This window comes from Ursus arctos, unplaced genomic scaffold, assembly GCF_023065955.2.
Source record: "Ursus arctos isolate Adak ecotype North America unplaced genomic scaffold, UrsArc2.0 scaffold_9, whole genome shotgun sequence".
Classification (NCBI taxonomy): Eukaryota; Metazoa; Chordata; class Mammalia; order Carnivora; family Ursidae; genus Ursus; species Ursus arctos.
Window position 1 is genome coordinate 12,476,260 of NW_026623111.1, and position 19,561 is coordinate 12,495,820.

The 19,561-nt window shown below is 42.0% G+C and overlaps 1 long non-coding RNA gene across 1 annotated transcript; it reads left to right on the forward strand.

The window, feature by feature from the left end:
- Positions 1-421: 421 nt before the first annotated feature.
- On the forward strand, positions 422-19,222 carry LOC123001902 (uncharacterized). The gene is made up of 3 exons (XR_006411203.3): positions 422-597; positions 15,129-15,204; positions 16,672-19,222. It is a non-coding gene; the product is annotated as an uncharacterized LOC123001902 (long non-coding RNA).
- The last annotated feature ends 339 nt before the right edge of the window (positions 19,223-19,561 follow it).

Consider the following 19,561-nt stretch of genomic DNA (forward strand, 5'->3'; position numbering starts at 1 on the left):
AGCAGTCCAGGAAAAGGAAGATACTTCTCCACACTCTTTCCTTTGACTGGCAAAACCTACGTTTCCCTCCAGAGCCTTCATTTATCACTTCCTCGTGCAGCCTTGATGCTCCTTCAGCATTTATATCCACACCCAGTCCTCCATGGCCCTTATGCTATTATATTGATTGGTTTACATGCCAGAGGGGATCAGAATTTGTCGCCTCAAAATATGCCTCTTCGGCATAAGGATTATTTTAAGCTGGTTGATTTTAAGAAACTACAGACACGGGGGAAGCTCTGATAACCAAATAAAAGTTCTACCTTTTGTAAGAGACACGTACATGTATTAGGAAGATCTCCATTCCTAGGGTGTCTCCCTCACTGTACCAGGAAGAGGGAGTGGCCAAATCTCTAGAAACTCTTACCAGTGCAAAATGCAAGGACTTAAATCTTCATTACAATCATACTTCTGTTTACTGTGCCTTCTGGTAACCTTCCATGAGTGGTGCCCCAATACCCAAGATATTGCTTTTGCAGAAGATGATTTTTACCATGATGGCCTGGGCCATCTCAGACGCTTACTGCTTTTCCTGCATATCTCCCATGTATACAGAAGGTAAGCATGTTATGAAACTTGTTTGTTTTTCTGCTGCTAATCTGTCTTTTTATTGCAGGAGTGTCTCAGCTAAGAACCTGGAAGGATAGAGGGGAAATTATTTGTCTTCCCCCACAATGCCTTTCTTCCCTAAGAGGCTGTAAGATCTTTAATGGCAAAACTATGACATATGGTATTTACCGTTGCAATTTCCAGAACTAAAGAGCATGGTAGACCCTAAAAAATTAAAATTTAAAAAATAAAAATAAAATGCTTTCCAAAAAAAAAATGACACCACCTATAAAGCATCCTTGCTTTAAAAATATTGCATATAAACATGAGTCTTTTAGATCAATCTTCTTGTTTGAAGAAAAGGCAGAGATCGAGGAAAAGTAACATGATACTATCAGGAAACAAACATAATGTGGGTTCTTTGGACAGCTGACCTGGTTTCTTTAATAAGTCAATGGCATGGAAAAGAAGGGAGGTAGGAGGGGGGCTCTCCTAGAAAAAAGACTTAAAAATATAACCAGATGCAATGTGTAAACTTATCATAAGACATTTTGACATGGTTAGGGAACTCTGAGTAGGGACAGAGAATTACATGATATTAAGTTATTATTGTTCACTAAGTATGAAAACAGTATTTAGGTTGCATGTGAAATGTCCTTACGTAGGGAAAATAATGTGATGTGAGGGATTCTCTTTAAAATACTAGAGGAAATAAGTCAATAGAACAATTGATAAACATACAAATAAAGCATAGTTGGGGTACACAGTACAACGAATATATATTTGGTATTGGTCTCCTGTTTCTGGACAAGTGCGCCCCACGTTTTTGAAATTTACCTGAGTGATAGGATTGTCTTTTGTTCTTCACAAAAGAAAACACTTTCAATCCCACCTGGGTTTATGCTAGTGAGGTGATTCATGGTGATGTCCCTAGATAGCTTCAGGATGTGGGTTGGTCACCAGAGCAACCAACCATACGATTAGAGGATTAGAACTTTCAGCCCCACTCCCAACCTTTGGGGAGGGAAAAGGGGCTGGAAATTGAGTTCAATCACCAATGGTTAACCATTTAATCAACTGCATCTGTATAATGAAAGCCCATATAAAAATCCTAAAGAAACAGAGTTCAGAGAAGCTTCTGGATTGGTGAACACAGAGTAATTATGGCAAACTGTTGATAATTGTTGAATCTGTGGGATGGGTATGTGTGAGTTCATTACACTATCTTTCTACTGTTACGCGTTTCAAACTTTCCTAACAAAAAAATTACAAACGTAAAAGAACACTCTTTCCAGATTAATTTGCCCATTCTAACAGATTATCTGCAAAATGTAGACATCCTAACAAGATATAGTGGTATCTTATACTGACTTTAGTTTGCACCCCTTTGATGGACTAATGATGTTGAACATTTTCATATGTGTTTATTGGGCATTTGTATATCCTCTTTTGTGAAACATTATTCCTATTAACTTCCCTTGAGGAAATGAAAACATGTGTCCACAAAAGGACTATGTAAGAAAGTTCATGGCAGCTTTATTCATAATAGCAAAAAAGAAAAGAAAAGAAAAGAAACAACTCAAATGTCTACCAACAGGAAAACAGAAATGGTGACATATGATGCTATGGAATATTACTCAGTATTAAAAAGAACTAGCAACTGTTACATGTAGCTACATAAATGAATCTTGAAAATGCTGCGTTTAATTTTAAAAGCCTTACACAAAAGAATACATATTGTATGATGTCGTTAAGAATTCCAAGATCGGGCAAAATTGATCTGTAGGTATAAAAATGAAAACAATGGTTGCCAGGGGAAGATGAATGGAAAAGGGTAGGAGGGAACTTTCTGGGGTGACAGAATTGTTCTACTATTTTGAGTGGGCTATTGGTTACCCAGGTGTATACATTTGTCAAAACCCATCAAATTCTGCACTTCAGATCTGTATATTTTATCCTATATAATTATACTCCAATTTAAAGAAAGAGAGAGAAGAAATACCTAACAGAAAGGAATGTGTTGTTAGCAGTGACATTTCAGACATTAACAAGGGAGGTGTTTTAAGGTGCAAGGACACACGTACTGGTCTTTCTGCCAGGGGTGAACTTGTGTGACTCAGGACTCTTGAGGATCATCCTGAGAAACGTGAATTCGCCTTTCCTTAGGCATCAAGGCGGGGCAGTCAGCCATCCTTGAGGTCTGAACTTCTCTTGCTGTGGTCACAGTCCAGAATTCTTAGTGTGACACCATGGAAACCACACTAGCTTTCTCTACAGGCCACACAAGTGACCTGCAGGTGACATCCTCCTTGGATGAAGCAGCAGAGGTATTGTTAGCGATAAGTGGGCTGTATGTGACTGGAAGGAACACGGTGGAGAGGCACACCTTCCTTCCCAGTTCTAAGAGCTTATCCTATGGAGTTCAGCGTTCTAGGTTCACACCATCTACGTAGCAGACTTCTCTGGGAATAGGCATAAAAGCTCAGTCATAAGAAGGGCTAAGTGAAAAGTGAACTTGTTCCTTAAATTTTGAGATGGCTATGTATTTTGGTATTTATGAACTCAAAATACACTAGATTAGTATATTTTGTCTAGATAGCATTTGCCTAGATCACAGTAAATGGCTGGTAAAATATCTTCATCCTCCCCTGGGACATTCGAGGCTGCCACCACAGAGTATCACAGGTCAGAGGGCTGAAACAACAGAAATTAATTTTCTCACAATTCTGGAGGCCGGAAGTCTGAAATCAAGGTGTCAGCGGGTTTCATTTCTTTTAAGGTCTTTCTTTTTGATGTGCCGATGGTCATCTTCCTCTGGTATCTCCGTGTGGTCGCCCCTCTGCATGTGTCTGAGTCCTAATCTCTTCTTATAAGGATGGCAGTCATATCAGATTAAAGCCCCACCCCCCATAGGATCTCATTTTAACTTTACCTCTTAAAAAAAACCCTATTTCCAAATACAGTCACATCATGAATTTGGAGGGACACAGTTCAGCCTATAAAACCAGGTGAAATAGCTATTGTCCTCATTTTGCTCATAAGAAAAATGAGCCTCAAGAAATTAAAGGACTAGGTTGGAGCTGTTTAGCTGGTAACAGGTAAAAATGGGTGTGATGGCCCTTGGCCCTCTGCATGTTAATGCAGCCTGGCTGACTTGCAACTTCCAGTCTCTGATCCTCATTCATGGGGGGCTTTCTCTGAAGCTTGGAAAGTCACTTTGCCTGTCTCTCAGCAGGAAGTGCCTGAAATTTACAACCCCCGGGGGCAACCCTCAAGCAATTACGGATGGGAGTAGGCGTATAAATACCTCAGCCCCCCCCCCCCTTTGGTGTAAAACCTCTGAGAAGAACATCTGTGTTTCCACATTTCCTCAGTGAGATCAGGTTTTGCTGCCCTTCCTTGCAGCTGGCTTGATAATATACCCTTCGTTGCCCTCCCTATGCTTTGTTACGTTCCCCAGCTAGCATGCCCTTCACTTGCCAAATAAACTCCTTGACTTTGAGTCTTGTGTCAGAGTCTGGTTCTAGGGAACTCAAACTAAGACAATGAGATTCAAACCTAAAGCTTCTGACCACACAGTCTGTTCCACCACACTATAAATTTTATGTCCAACTGTGAAATTGTGATATTGGGCCATTTTTTGACCTATACAAATGGCAATTCCATACAGAACAGTAGTTGAAGTATATGCATATGTGTATACGTATAAATAACCACATGAAAATTCAGGCACAGAAAAATACACGTATGTGTATGTAATATAAACATAACACACTTTTTATAATGCAAAGAGACCACCCACATAATCTTTTTAAAGCAAAACTCTTTGTGTCTTTCCTCTTCATTAATTTTTTTAGTAATTATATCACTGCCGTGGTCAAATCCAGGTTTCATAGAACAATATTGATATCTCATTATTTTCCGGCTCCAGCCTTTTTCCCTTGGCTTGTTCTCTGCCCTCTTTGTTCCGTTCTGATAGTACTAAACTGCTCAGAATTAATAACAAAAGAAAAAGAAAACACTGTACTCTCTCCCAAGTCTTTGCCCTTCCCCACTGGGAAGCATTCTACCATCTTTCACAATTCAACAGCGAGAAGCTTTTCCAGACTGAATGGCCCAGCCCTCCCAGGACCACCTCTTTACCTTGGATATGAATCCCCAATTGTATTAATCACACTGAACTACATACAGTATTTTTTATTTGCCTGTCTCCCTGTCTGACTGTGAGCTCCCGAAGCCAATGCCTGGTTGTGATCATGTCTGTATGTCCAGCGTCTGTCATTGTGCCAAGGGCACAGCAGGTACTCACTAAATGATACTGAGTGAAGATAAAGTCAGACCTTGAACTTTGTAATCTAGGCTTCAGGAAAGCATTGTGCAGAAGGTAGATGGACAATGCTTGTTTCTTTATACTCAGAAAACAAAAATTAAGGCATATGACCTTCTGATATGGTTCGAGATTTGAATATTTGACCCAAAGTATCCTGGGAAAATGGAGCTAAGTGTGAAGTGTCAAGTCGGACTGCCTGGGTCCAGCAATTGTCTAGCGGTATGACCATAGGCAGGTCTCTTTAACCCTCCTGTACCTTAGTCATTCCATCTGCAAAGGGAGATAATAGAGGAACCCCCTCAAAGAACTGCTGTGAAGATGTTTCAGTCCTGGCAACAAATATAGGCTATTCTAGGATCGTATAATTCCGTGGCATCTCCCCTGAGGGTTCATGCAAACACCAAGCCTCCATTTGCATAGCTCTACTCAGGCAGTGATGCATTGGTTAATAGAGTGAGCATTCATATGTCAGTGTGCGCTGTGACCAGGAAAACAGCAGTGATGAAGACTGACCCAGAACTTCTCTTCATGGAGTTCCTTGTCCAGTGAAGAAAAACAGACATACTGGCAACTCTAATATCACGCAAAACGTTCGAGCCAGTGAAGAGTCTTCTGAGAGCTCACAGAGAAGACAACTGCCCTCAATTAGGGGAGAGGGCGTGTCATGCAAGCCAAGGACAGAGAGTGAGCTAAGTTAGAGGCCAGGGAGCTAAGAAGCCATGTCAAAAAGTGTGGAGGCTTTATCTTAAGAGCATTGAATTTTAACCCAGGAAGGAACACGATCTGCATGCGTCCTGGTGGGATCGTTCACGTGCCACGTGCAGAATGGAGCTTGGCTGGGAAGCCGAGAGGCAGGCTGGGAGCAGGCAGAGCTCTCGCCAGCGCTCGTAGCCAGCCAGCCAGGCGGGAGCTGATGGGAGCCTGCAGCAGGAAAATGATCCTGGCGTGCATATTAGTTTCCTAAGGCTGCCATAACACAGCATCACATGCTTTGTGGCTTAAAACAACAGAAATAGATTCTCTCCCAGTTCTGGACGCTAGGTGTATGAAATCAAGCAACTGTCAGAGCCATTCTGTCTCTCTGAAGGTTCTAGGGGTGGCTGTTCCTTACCGCTGCCTGGCTTCTGGTTGTTGGCCGCAACCGTTGGCATTCCAGTCTCTGCCTCTGTGGGTATGTGGCTCTCTCGATGCATCTTCTTCTCTGTGCACAAATTTCTCTCTTTTTGTAAGAGCACCAGTCATTGGCTTAAGGCCTACCCTAGGCCAGTATGACCTCATCTTAATTGACTGCATCTGCAAAGACCCTATTTCTAAAAAGGGCTCGCATTCACAGGTACTGAGGTTTAGGGCCTGAACACATGTTTTTAGGGAGACATGTTTCAATCCATAAATGAATGGAATCCAGTAAACAAATTGGGGAGATATTACCAGGTAACTGGTTCATTGGGGGTGGTGAGGGGTATAAAGGAATCAAAGCTATCGTTCAGAAAGCTGGCTTGGGTAAACAGTGGGCAAATAATGATTTCCTGGTGAACAGGGGTGCAACTTACTTATAAAGGAACTGGGGAGAAAAGCAAATTTCAAGGGACAGATGGTATGTCCAGTTTGAGACCTGCTGCTGGAGATAATACTTTTCGCTAACTTCAAAGTCCTTTAGAGCCAGCTGTCTGGGTAGACTTGGAGAATTAGGGACCACTGGGTTTCCTGGGTGGCAGAGCATCAGCAGTAAACATTAAGAAGTAAAATTTGAGATGATATGGAGGGGAAATGTTTCAGTAGATTTGAAAGAACATGACATTTTGAATCATAAGCTTTGAATTCTGAGTGTTTAGAAATTATACATGAAAGAATCTCATCTTATATATGTCTAAGACCACCAACTTTCTAGATTAATATAATGATGACTTGTCTTAATATTTGGGTAATATTTCAATTTTTAGAATACTTCAGTTTATAGAATATTATATATATATTCTCTCTATGTATATAGAAAAATATATCTATATTGGTCGACCAGTTCTCAATTCACAACATACACACACACACACACACACACACACACACACACCACACACATACACACATACATACATAGAATAATAGATATATTGCAGGATTTCTCAGGGCCCTTGATACCACATACACTGAATCTCTAACAGGAGGTATGGCATGAATGAATATTATATATATTCTATGTGTATATACAGAATAATAATATATTATATATATATCAATATATATATATTGATCAATCAATTCTCGATTTTCTATAACATATATAAATAATATATTGCAGGACTTCTCAGGGCCTTTGTGTGCTAACACATATACTGAATCTTTAACTAAAGGTATGGCATGAATGACTATTTGCTAAACTTATGTGAACATAAACATTTTCATCACAAAAGACCCTGAAGACAAGCATATATATAAGCAAGCACGTATAAATATATCTGTGTGTGTGTGTGTGTATTCCCATTTTCCTCAGCTCAAAAGATCACCCTCCTTAGAAAGTAGAAGTCTGTGAGCATATATGGACTTAAATCCTCTATCTTTAGTATTGTCTAATATTATTTTTCCAGAGGAAGGAAGTAATATATCTTTTAAAGCAAATTGATGTCCTTAGATTATAAAGTGATGTATGAAAGCAGGAAAATGACTGCAAAAGAGCATTAAACAAATTTTTGAACCTAAAAATAGAATTCTAAATATTTCTTTTAAAATGCTGACCAAATTAAAATCAAGTAAAATAACAGATTTATCTCCAAATATTTAAGGAGGAAGGGATAGTCTTGCACTTGTGATACCTAAATGTTATAACAATAAACAGGACTTTGGGGAATTCTATAATCCATTTTTCATTTTCCTGGATCAGCTATATTTAATTTACTGCTTCAAGAAATTTACTCCATATAGGTAAATAAATACTATACTTTTTATTTTTTAGATTTTTCTCAGGCTTTAAAATTTTTTATTTGCATATTCTAAAAATGTGTATTTCAATAATCAAAATCCTTGCACAAAAAAATGACTACAGATCAATCTACATTTAAATATCACTTTTTTAGAGAAGAGGGGGTGATGGTGGGAAATCTTAGATGAAGCTGAATGGATTTACGTATTGCAGGACTTCTCAAGGGCTTTGATGTGCTAATGTATGCTCCACCTCTAACAAGAAGTATGGCATGAATGACTATTTGCTAAACTTAGGTGAACATAAACCTTTTCATCACATAAGACCCTGAAGACAAGCACATCATAAAATATACTTTGGGAAACAAGTATTTTTGTGATCAAAATGGATGAACGTTTGCCTAATTTTGAGAATCAGTAGACCAGAGATTCCTGATTTTCCTCCAATAGCCAATTCACATTTTAACTTTAATATGAACCACATTTTTTTTAAATGTGACTTAAATCTCAGCTCCTACAATATGAACTGTAGTCGGTCAGTAAGGGAATGCATTACATGTTGGGCACTGTCCTAGGTTCCAGGCTTCTGAAAGAATACAAGTCAGCAAGTATGTCTGTAAAGGAACGTGTCCTTTCTAACACTGAAGATTTATGCTCATCCATCCTGCTAAAGTCTACATTTGAGAACTGCAATTCTTTCTTCCTGTAGAATTGATTTAAACTCTTTTCAGTGAACTTCACTGGGCAGAGATCGGAGAGTTTGTCAGATCGATGTCCTCATTGTAGAAGGGAAGCATGAGACCAGAGAGGGAAATAACTGATCCAAAATTACACCGTACTTGGAGTCTTGAGATCCAACTCAAGACTGCTTAATCACCTTGTTTTTGCTGCGCCAGCCTGGCCTTCCCTTCGCTCAATGCTGAGCCCTCAGTGAGTTGCTCAAGTCCTTGGGTTATAGAGTCGTCATACTTAGAACAGTAGCTTGACTGATTCTTGACCAAATGCAAGGAACTGCTTGCAGTCCCACCCTCCAAGACTTTTACCCATGGAAAGTGGCTGAAATGAAGATAAGCACAGGACTTAAATTCCATTTCTGCCACTAATTTAGCAGTGAGAACTGGGACAAGTTTCTTAAACTCTGGGCCTCAGTTTACTCATCTCTTAAATGGGAACAACACCAGTGACAACTACTACAATCATAATAAACCTTTAAGGTGGTGCTTAATAAATACTGTTAAAACTAAATAATCATCAGATAATATATGAGGTTAGTTGGGTTTAGCCTCAGCCCCAATGACACACACGATCTAAGGCAGCGTTGGCCAATACATGGCCTGCAGGCTACTTCTCTCTTCAACAGAACCCTTCCCTGTGGCAAAAGAGTGTATAGAGGGTTCAGGAAACTAGGAGGAGAAACAGACTGCAAACAAGATACAAATTAACCTCTCGACAAGCTGTCCCGTTACATGCACATCACACGTTGTTTCCCTTCCTAGCTGTATGCGTGTCTCATTTTTAAGCCCTTGGGGAACCGGGAATATGTTTTGCTCCTTTTTGTATCATCCAAGCACATTACAGAGAGCAGTTCCTGATACAGAGCCTCCCATCTGCTAAGCACCGATTGCCCACAGGCTGGAAGGAATACACCGTGGAATGAGTGGGTCCTCTGGCATTTCCATTCCCGGGGCCCTGCTCCGTTTCTCCTTTGTGGTCTCCTCTGAACTAGAGCGCCCCTCTGCCTCTTCAGCCTCCTCTGCCTCCAGTTTCTACTAGGCAACCTTGTTTTTCTCCCTGAATCAAACCACCAGCACTGAATTAAGGCTTGCCACCCAACACCCCAGCCCAGGCGATGCTTGGGCAAAGGATTACCTACAGCATCGTAGCAGAACCCAGCGAAAGGGAGCACATCACACATTTGACAAAAGAGCAAGATTGTGACTATATCTCAAAGCACAGTGAATAGCAGGGCTTTGAGATATAAAGAGAAGAAAAAGCTACTCACACACAGCAGACCATTAGGCCAGAAACTAGAAAACGAGAGTGATGCGTTAGTGCGGGATGTGACACACCAGAAGGGCCTGCTGTCAATGAAACATCCGTCTTCAGATCAGACTCGCCGTGTACGGAGAAGGCTGCCAGCCCCGGACGTCTGAATTTCATCACTGACACCCAGGCTCTGCTTGCTCTACTTTGTAGTTTATGACAAAGTCTCCAATCAAAAGCCTCTGGGACTTGGGCTCTGAAGACACATGTCTGTAATTTCTCTTGTCATATTCCAGGACATGAAGATAAGCCATGGTCACTGCCAATTGAAGTGAAGCAGGGCAGTCCTTTGCAGAGAAGCTTCAAGGACAGACCTGGGTGCACGGAGCACACATTCTCTCTTCATAGAATCTTGCCTCCCTAATTTCCTTCCACTGGGCTCGCTCGCCTGCCACACGTGGTCTGCACCAGACCGTCCCACATTTGTTTTACAGACCCTTGGGTAATCTTCTGGCTGTGCTGTAGTTAAGACCCAGCAAGTTCCACTCTTACTGCCAAGCCTTTCCCAAAGCTGCCTGAGGGACTGGCCTGGGTAATCTCGGAGTCGGCTTGGACTGGTGGGATCTTGGACTTTGGAGTCAGGAGAACTTGAATTCAAAGTGCCGGTCCAGCTCTGCTCCTGTATTCCCAGGTAACACAGGGAACTTACCCGAGCATCCCTTTCTGTACCTGTGGGGGGCAATAATCACGTCCAGACAAAATAATTTGTGATCTAATGGAATGATTGGCAAGAAGCCAAATGTCCCACAAAGCCTGGTTACATAAATTATGGTACATCCATACCTTGGGGGGAGCTTCTTCCCCATTTCTGATGTTTCCTTTGATGTGAAGGAAGGTACACTAGAACATTAATCTCTGGGGCGCCTGGGTGGCACAGCGGTTAAGCGTCTGCCTTCGGCTCAGGCCGTGATCCCGGGTCCCTGGAATCGAGCCCCACATCAGGCTCCTCCACTAAGAGCCTGCTTCTTCCTCTCCCACTCCCCCTGCTTGTGTTCCCTCTCTCACTGGCTGTCTCTCTCTGTCAAATAAATAAATAAAATCTTAAAAAAAAAAAAAAAAAGAACATTAATCTCTATCTCCATCCCCTTTTCTCTCTTCTGTAGGGAAGGAGGGGTGACTTTTCTAATTGGTGAGTTTGGAGGAGTAAACTGGGCATGCTTAGCTAGTTCCTCTCTTGGGAATGAGAGGCCCACAGGGGTCCTTCGTAGGAGCAGGACCTGCCTGCCCAGCGCTGCCTGGGGCTGGGTAGGGAGATTGTAAAACTCGAAGGTTCCATATTTGGAAATCTACCAGTTTTCAGCTTTTCGCTGCTGTGTCTAATATCAGCCTCATCAAAGATGAAGGCGATACTCATATCTCCAATAGCTCAGAACTCAGGTAGCCAAGATAGTGGCTATTTTGCTGGTATTCTCAAAGCTCCAACATCATTCCATGGAATATCATGCTAAATGTTTAAAATAATTTAACAGATACATATTTATTGACAGAATGATAGAATGATGTTCATTATATATCATTACAAAAAAAGATTATGAAATAAAATGTATGCTGCAAATCTGGTTTTGTTTCAAACACCTACATTTACTTACATGTAACATTTAACAATAGAAAATAGTCTGAAATGGCAGCATGAATGCTTACTAGCGGTTATCTTGGGGTGGTAGATTTACAGGCGTTTTAAAATATTCTTTTAAATTATATGCATTTTGAGTCTGCAACAAAAAGTATATCCCCATTTTATTGATAAAAATTCCAAAGTTATTCATTTGCTAAAAAATCAAAGTCATTTTTAAAATTGCCAAAATCACAAATGCCTCACGATTACCTTTTCATGAGTTCATTGCTTGGTTTGTTAGCTCAAGTCAGAAGTAATTATATATTTGGTTGGGGACCATCTGGTGTCACTGGCTTTAAATGGGCAACTTTCCACAGGCTGTAAATCCCTCTGAGTTTCAGAATAGTAAGGAGGGAGAAAAGCTACTTCAAATTTGAATAATGCTATATGCTCAGTATGTTTCAAATAAAAGGAAAGAAACTGGGTGATTAATAAATGGATCACATGAAATGTAGAATTGTCCACCTAGAAAGAACCATAGGGTTGTTCTAGCCCGCTGGAGAGGAACCGTGGCATGTCGGGGTTCTGTCGGCTCTCCCCAAGGCAGACAGTGGTGCTCAATAATGGCCTCTTTCTTCCTCTGCCAGTGTGTGTCTATGCTACATCTTTCACTCCAAGAAGCCACTACACATCATTGCCTTTGGCAGGACAAATGACACCGTTGGCCCATCTGTCCTTTATCTGAACCATTTATTTCACTGATCAGGAAATTGAGTATTAAGTGACTTTGAAAGAGTCACACAGCCAACAACAGACCCTGACACCCAATGAGAACACTCTTTTTTTTTTTTTAAGTTTATTTTTAAAGGATCTCTACACCCCATGTGGGGCTCGAACTCATAACGCTGAGATTAAGAGTTTCGCACTTCTCCAACTGAGCCAGTTAGGCACCCCTCCAGTGAGAACACTCTTAATGAGCTCTTAGAATGAGCAAATCACTGCCCTAGGCTTTGTGGAGATACTTAGGTGAACAGGGTATTCGCGGGCACTCAAGAAGTGTGCAGTCTATTGGGGTGACGCTGATGTATGGCAGAAGGTAATAAAATCGTGTAATGCGGAGGGGAGGTGGGGTGGGGAATGACATAGCATGAAAGAACAGGGGAAAGGAGGGTATTTGGGGTCAAAAAGATTGGGAAATCCAGGGCTCGGTTCAACCCACTACACTCTGAAAAACCATATGTTACAAATATGAGCCTAGTTTTATAAACTCCACAAATGCTAACTGAACACATTTGTAAATGAATATTAAAAAGATATAAGAGCTACAAGGACAGCTAGCTAGCTAGACATAGCAATAGAGATTTCAAGTAAATATCTCAAATAAAACACTCCAATAAGCACATAGAGCTATGAAAAAAGAGTAATTATCTAAGCGTGACTATTCTCAAATTTCCTCTTTAGTATGCATTCGCTGTCCTTCATTAATTTTGTTGTTTACCGGTTCTCACAGGCTATAGGTTAGTGAGTTAAAGGAGAATAGCCAAAAATTAAGAAAATCTATCCACTACCTAATTTCTTATCTTTTATGAATGAGAAAAGACTGTATTCATTGATTCTTGGAGGTGTAATAACTCAACTTGAATTAATTACTGGTTCTTAAAATATTATTCAGAATAATCTTATTACTATAGGATTTCTAGGAATGTGCCATTATAAACTATTAGTGCCTTAGAAATGTTGAAAATATAACAAATAACGTTTGATGACTAAGAAAAGTATGAAATAGATCTCTCTCTCTCTCTCTTTCTCTCACTCTATATATAGACACGAAGAGATAACCATGATATATTATTCAGTGGAAAAAGGAGGATAATGTATATATAATTATTTAAGTATACATAAGACTTTCAATTATGTACATCAAAGTATTCCCAGCCATTATCTCTAAGGAGAAAGATTAGGAAGTTAATTTAATGAAATTCATATTATTTCAATTTTAATAAGAAGCATGTGTTACTATAGGGGTTCTCCTGGACAAGGCACCCCTCTTCTTTACCTGAGGCCTACATCATTGTGATATAGGACAAAACAGTAATGAAATTAAGGCCATAAATGACATTATCACTACTAATGAAGTTCATATCAGAGGTTCCAGCCTCCCCCACCCCCCAACCTCCAGACACAGCCTTTAAGGCTAAGATTACTGCAGGGGTCAGGCTGATACAAGGATGACTCTTTCTGCTTTCATACTTGCCCATCACATTAAGTCATTTCTCCTCCTCGGCTAGAATAGAGAGGGGGCGGAGGGTAGAGTGAGGTCAAGGTGCTTTGCGGAAGTCAGATCGGGGTGGGAAGACGTCTCCCTGCTATGAACGCTTCTTTTTGATCGGTAGTAGGGCTGAATAAGGGTCTCCAGAGACAGCCAAGTCTTAATCCCTGGAACTTGGCAATATCATTCTACATGGCAAAGGGACTGCAGATATGATTAGGGTGAGGCTCTGGAGATGGGGAGATTATTCCCGGTGTTCCGGGGAAACCCTAAATGTCATCACAGTAGGAGGCACAATAATGTCATCCTTACAAGAGGGAGGCAGAGGCAGATTTGACTACAGAAAAGGCAAAGACTATGTGACAATGGAAAGAAACAGGAGAGATGGTGAGAGGCGACGGTGCCTGCTGCTGGCTTTGAAGATGGATAGAGAGGCCAGGAGCCAAGGAATGCAGAAGGCCACTAGAAGCTGGGGAAGGGCAAGGAAACCGATCCTCCCCTCAGAACCTTCAGAAGGAAACAGCCAGGCCAACATCTTGACTTTTACCCGATGAAACTGATTTTGGACTTCTGACTTCCCGAACTATAAGTTAAAAAATTTGTGTTGTTTTAAGCAATGAAGTTTGTATTCCTGTTACACCAGCCATAGAAAACCAACACATGATCCTGAAAGCTAGTAACTACGTTCGATATTTACAGAAGGTATTTAGGAGGCTCTGTTAACTACAACTTAGTAGAGACACACACCCTTTCTCTTCCTTGCAATTACGCAATGTGCTGTGGAAGAAAAGATGTATTTGGAAAAGGATAGATGGTCAAGTATTTTGAAAATCAATTAAAATAATTTAGACTCAAAGCAGTAGTTTATTTACTCACTAATAAATCACTGTGTCTATTCAAGAAGCAAAAAAAAGGAACGAAAGAAAGAAAGAAAGAAAGAAAGAAAGAAAGAAAGAAAGAAGGAAAGAAGGAAAGAAAAGAAGAAAAACAATTATGCAATGTGCGAAACTCTACTTAAATCGGGGATCTATATCTGCTTCAAATGCCGTGAGATCTTATTTATCCAGCGGAGTGAATAATGAGAAAAGCATATCAGCCAATTGTCTCAGATAGTGAAGCTTCCTTTTAAAGTGCCCCAAGTTCAACATCTCATCATTTGCTTGAAGTTTTTGTTAGAAAATCATATATTCCCAGTTTTCTTCAATATAACACCCTGAACAGATTTAAGCCTTCTTTTTTTGGGGGGGGGGGTAACTGAAGATCATAAGTAACTGTATAAGGTAACATCCGTGTACTTAATGTGGTTAATGTATTGAGGTATAATATAGGACTGTCAATTTCTATTTCAACTCCTGCCCCCCAAGGGTCTCTGGGGTCTGGACTCTTTGGCCAGATTATTATAATTGTTCTCTCTTCTCCTTTCTCTCTAGATGACTAGGACACCTCCATGTTGTGTTTCTGTGCCTTCTTGTAGAAAGCTCTAGACTTTCTTAATTGCTGCTTCTGGTGAGTAAAGTGCATACACGCTTCTATATGAGTTTGAGACGTAGATGAGTTAGGGACGGAGCCTATGCAAAGGCCCCGTGGTCTGATTTCTTCCAGTACCGGAAGCTATCTGCTTTTCCTAGCAGGCTATGCGTTCTCTAAAGGCAAAAGTTGTATCTTAACCATAAAAACCTAAAATAGTCATTATGTATTCTGTACCTACAATTGAGCACCTACCTATGTGCCAGGCTCTGTGTAAAATGCTTTACAAATCTCATTTAATACACACACACACACACACACACACACACGAGATAGTTATTCCAGCCCTCATTTTACAGAGATGGAAACTGAGATCGGGAGACCGAGTGACTTGTCAGGACTGATAAGCAAATGATCCAGTGTTCTAGGGCCTAGGCCACCCTGTATTGCCTGTCCGTGATACAGCTGTCCGCGCTTAGTAGGTGCTCAGTAAATGGCGCTGACGAGATGCACACGCTTCTGCACGCGGCGTCTCTCCGAAGAGTGCGGGGCCGTGGAGCGCATTCAATCGAGCGCAGGGCACGTAACATCCCACTCCAATGTCTGCGAAATGAAAACCTTGAGTCACGTCTGCCACTGCATGCGTCTCCCTCAAACGGTGCAATAAAAGGGCAGCGCATTCACCATGGATTCCCAGGAACAGAACCGCTAACAAATGTATCTTGTTAGTCTGCTGTCAGGAGCAAGATTTTTATCAGGAATGTTGTATTTCTGAAGACACCAGAATAATTTCCTCCTAATAAATTTCCATCTTATTCAGAGAAGCTGAGATTCTGCCAGGAGCTCGGAGCCTCCTGGGGGTAGGGCTCGGGCAGCTTTGTACCTCTGGATTAGATGTGCGTGCACGTCTCCAAAAGGCAGGCACCCAGCTCGTGGAGGCACACGGGCACTTCACACAACAGCACAGGCGCACGTGCGGCGTGGGCTGGGTTCCTAGCTCCCGTGTGAAAGGACCTGAAATGTGGCCTTAATGGGATTTCTTCCTCTCCTGGTAAAAGAGGAAGTAGGTCTGTGTAGGCATCATTCTTTCGAAGGGGAAAGGAAATATTTTCCTATATCCCTTTCAGATTTGATTCATGGAAGTTTGAGACACTGTTAAGGCTGCCTGGTCTGGCTTTTTCTATTTTTCCATTTGGGGGTTTTCTCGTAAATTATCCATTTGCACTAGTACCCACTCCAAATATGTCAAGAAAACACACCCAAGAAGGGAATTTCTGAAGGCCCTAGAGGATTAATTTCTGTAAAGGGGATAAAACAGATTTGATTCTTTAAGTATGGATGGCATTTCTTCAAATAGGTAAATAAGTTCAGTCTCTCCCTTCTTTCCTCTGTTTTCAGCTCCTCCTCAATTCTTTAATAAACCAAAGTTGAGTCTTAGATTCCTTTTGCTCTTTTTACTGATGCCAAACTATATTTAAACCCCAAATTCTTTTCTCTCCTCCCCAGGGATCACCAAGCAGGCTCCTTTGAACAACGACAGCAATGAAGAGAAATGGTGTGGAATTTTTTTTTCTTTAAAAATACCATTCCAGCTTTCCATTTGTGATTTAGAGGGGCATGGCACCTTCCCCCCAGAACTTCCCTGGGGAAAAGGATGAATGGCCATCCCAGTGTTGCATAAAAATTAGTATCAGGCCACAAATTATTGGACCCTATTAGGGTTTTCTTTTAAGTAAATTAAGGTTATATATCACAGTCTTCCAAGAGGCTTGGATGCTTTGAATCCTCCAAGTTAAAAGAACATTTAAGATTTCCTGAAATCTAATAGTAAATATGATTAGAAGACAGGACTGGTTGTTACAAACACGGCTTCTCTTTTGTGACAGCCTCACTTTAAAAAAATAATAGATGTAAGATGATGGGTCTTACAGCAGGACCTTCAGCAAAGAAAAGGGATCACATGATTAGCAAATCATATATCATGAGCCCACCACCAATTTGCTAATCCATCAGGTTACCAAGAAATTTAAGAGAATGTGTGTGTCTGTGTGTGTGTGTTACATGCAACGGTGTGTGTATATGCTTGTGTATGGGTATGTGTATGCAAGCACGTGCATAACTGTGTGTGGGTGCGTGTGCATGGGTGCATGCATGTGTTTGTGCAAATGCATGGGTGCATGCACGTGCATGGGCGTGTGTGTGTGTGCACATGCACGGGTGCATGCATATGAGCCTGTGTATGGGTGTGTGTATGTGTGCACATGCGTAACTGTGTGTGTTGGTGTGTGTGCACATGTGTTTGTGCACAAGCGTGGGTGTGCATACATGTGTGTGTGTGTGCACATGCACGGGTGTGTGCGTGTTTGTGTGTGTGTGTGCACATGCATGGGTGTGTGTGCGTGTGTGTGTGTGCACATGCACGGGTGCACGCATATGTGCCTATATATGGGGATACATATGTGTGCACATGCATGACTATGTGCATTGGTATATGTGTATGCGTGTGCACACACATGGGTGTGTATGGACGTGTGTGTCTGCACATGCATAAGTGTGTGTGCCTGGGTATTTCAAGACACACAGGGCAGTTAATATTTCCTCCAGCCAGACATATCTGTGTTAATGTTCCATGTCTACTTCTTGGTAATCAAGCTTAAGCCAAATTTTATTGTCTTTTTACATCTTTCAAGTAGCAAGTTGATATTCAGCTCCAGTGTTCATGCACTAATAAAGAAATCCATACATTATTGCTGAGCATGTGACTACACTTTTCAGGTTTCATCTTAATTTCATAAAAAGTCTAGCCAGGGGCACCTGGTTGGGTCAATTGGTTAAGCGTCTGCCTTCAGATCAGGTTATGATCCCTGGGTCCTGGGATCGAGTCCCGCATTGGGCTTCCCACTGAGTGGGGAGCCTACTTCTCCCTCTCCCTCTGCCTGCTGCTCCCTCTGCTTGCGCGCTCTCTCTCTGTCAAATAAATAAATAAAATAAAAAAAGTCTAGCCATATTTAGGCAGAAAGACTGTTCTCTCAGGGCAGGTGCCTGCCTTATGGATGTCCTCGTACCCTCCACAACGACTCCCTTCCAGAATCATAGTCCATAATCCCCCGCATCCCCAGCCACACCCTTGTCCATTCTTCTGTTGAGACAGTCATGAAGTACATGACCTTCTGCTTAAGGCTCAAGCTCCAGTTATAGAAGGAAGGTTGTTCCCACAGCTGCTCACCCCAGCAACGAGTATTCTAAAGGAAGAGAGAGGGTGAGTATCACGGTCTTGCTCTCTCCTGGTCTTCACCCCTTCCCGCCACCTCACGGTTCCGAAAGCCCATCCTCACAGGCTGCTCCCCCGGGCCTCCCTGGATGGTGTCAGGGGAAGAGCCTTGACTGCGAGTGAGGAGGCCCGATCCCCCTGCCGGTTCTGACCCCAACGGGCAGAGCTAAACTCACTGGGCCCTCCCGAGCAGCCGTGCGCTCCGCTGAGCCCTCCAAGGGGGTCAGCTCACGTCAGCCTCAGGATGCCCTGCGAAGCAGGCACGAGCACAACTGCATTTCAGGTCAGGAGGCCGAGGCCCCGAGGAGCTAAGTGATCTGCCCGGTGGAGTGGCGGGCGTGGAACCCAGGCATTGGGATCAGCGTGGCTGACTTACAGTGGGCCCCCCACCAGCCCCATTCAGCCTCATTTCTCTATTTCCTTCCAGCTCTAGTGTTTCCCGGTCTTCTCTGTCCCTCTAGTCTGCAAGCTGCGTCATAAAGAGGAAGACGATATCGGGTCACCGCAGCTCCGGGCTCAGGTTCCGAGTGGGGGTTCTCAAGCACAAGAAGTTAATGCAAAGCCTAAACAAAATGCAAGATTTTTTTTTTAAGGCCCCATCCCAAAATATTAACAGCGGGATTACAGAAGTTTCTGCTCTTGATTTCTGCCTGCCGAAAATAGATACCACATGTGTACAATGTTGCTTTTCCTAAGCATTCTCTGTTACAGAATTGTGGGTAGTATTTATTCGTTTGGCTGAAAAAGACTCTTAAACACTTAGAAAAATAAAAATCTGGAAAGATACAGAGGAAGTTGTTGACAGTATCTTTGGGTGGTCAGGAGCTTAAAACCCTTTTTCTTGTTTTTGTATCTGATTTTTCCACGAATTTATATGACTTCTGTAAAAGGAATAAGGAACAATAAGCTCAAAACTAAACTAATTAGAAAACCCACTCATCTGCCCCCCCAACACACACACACACACACACGCACACGCACACGCACACACTCTAAAATCTCTATGATTCCAAACCGAGGAAGGAAACGGGGTGAGGCGTGGGGTGGGGGTGGGGGGCAGAGGACAGATTTCTCTGACGAGCCATCTAAATTGCACAGATCCCCGCTTCATTGAGGCGAGTTACT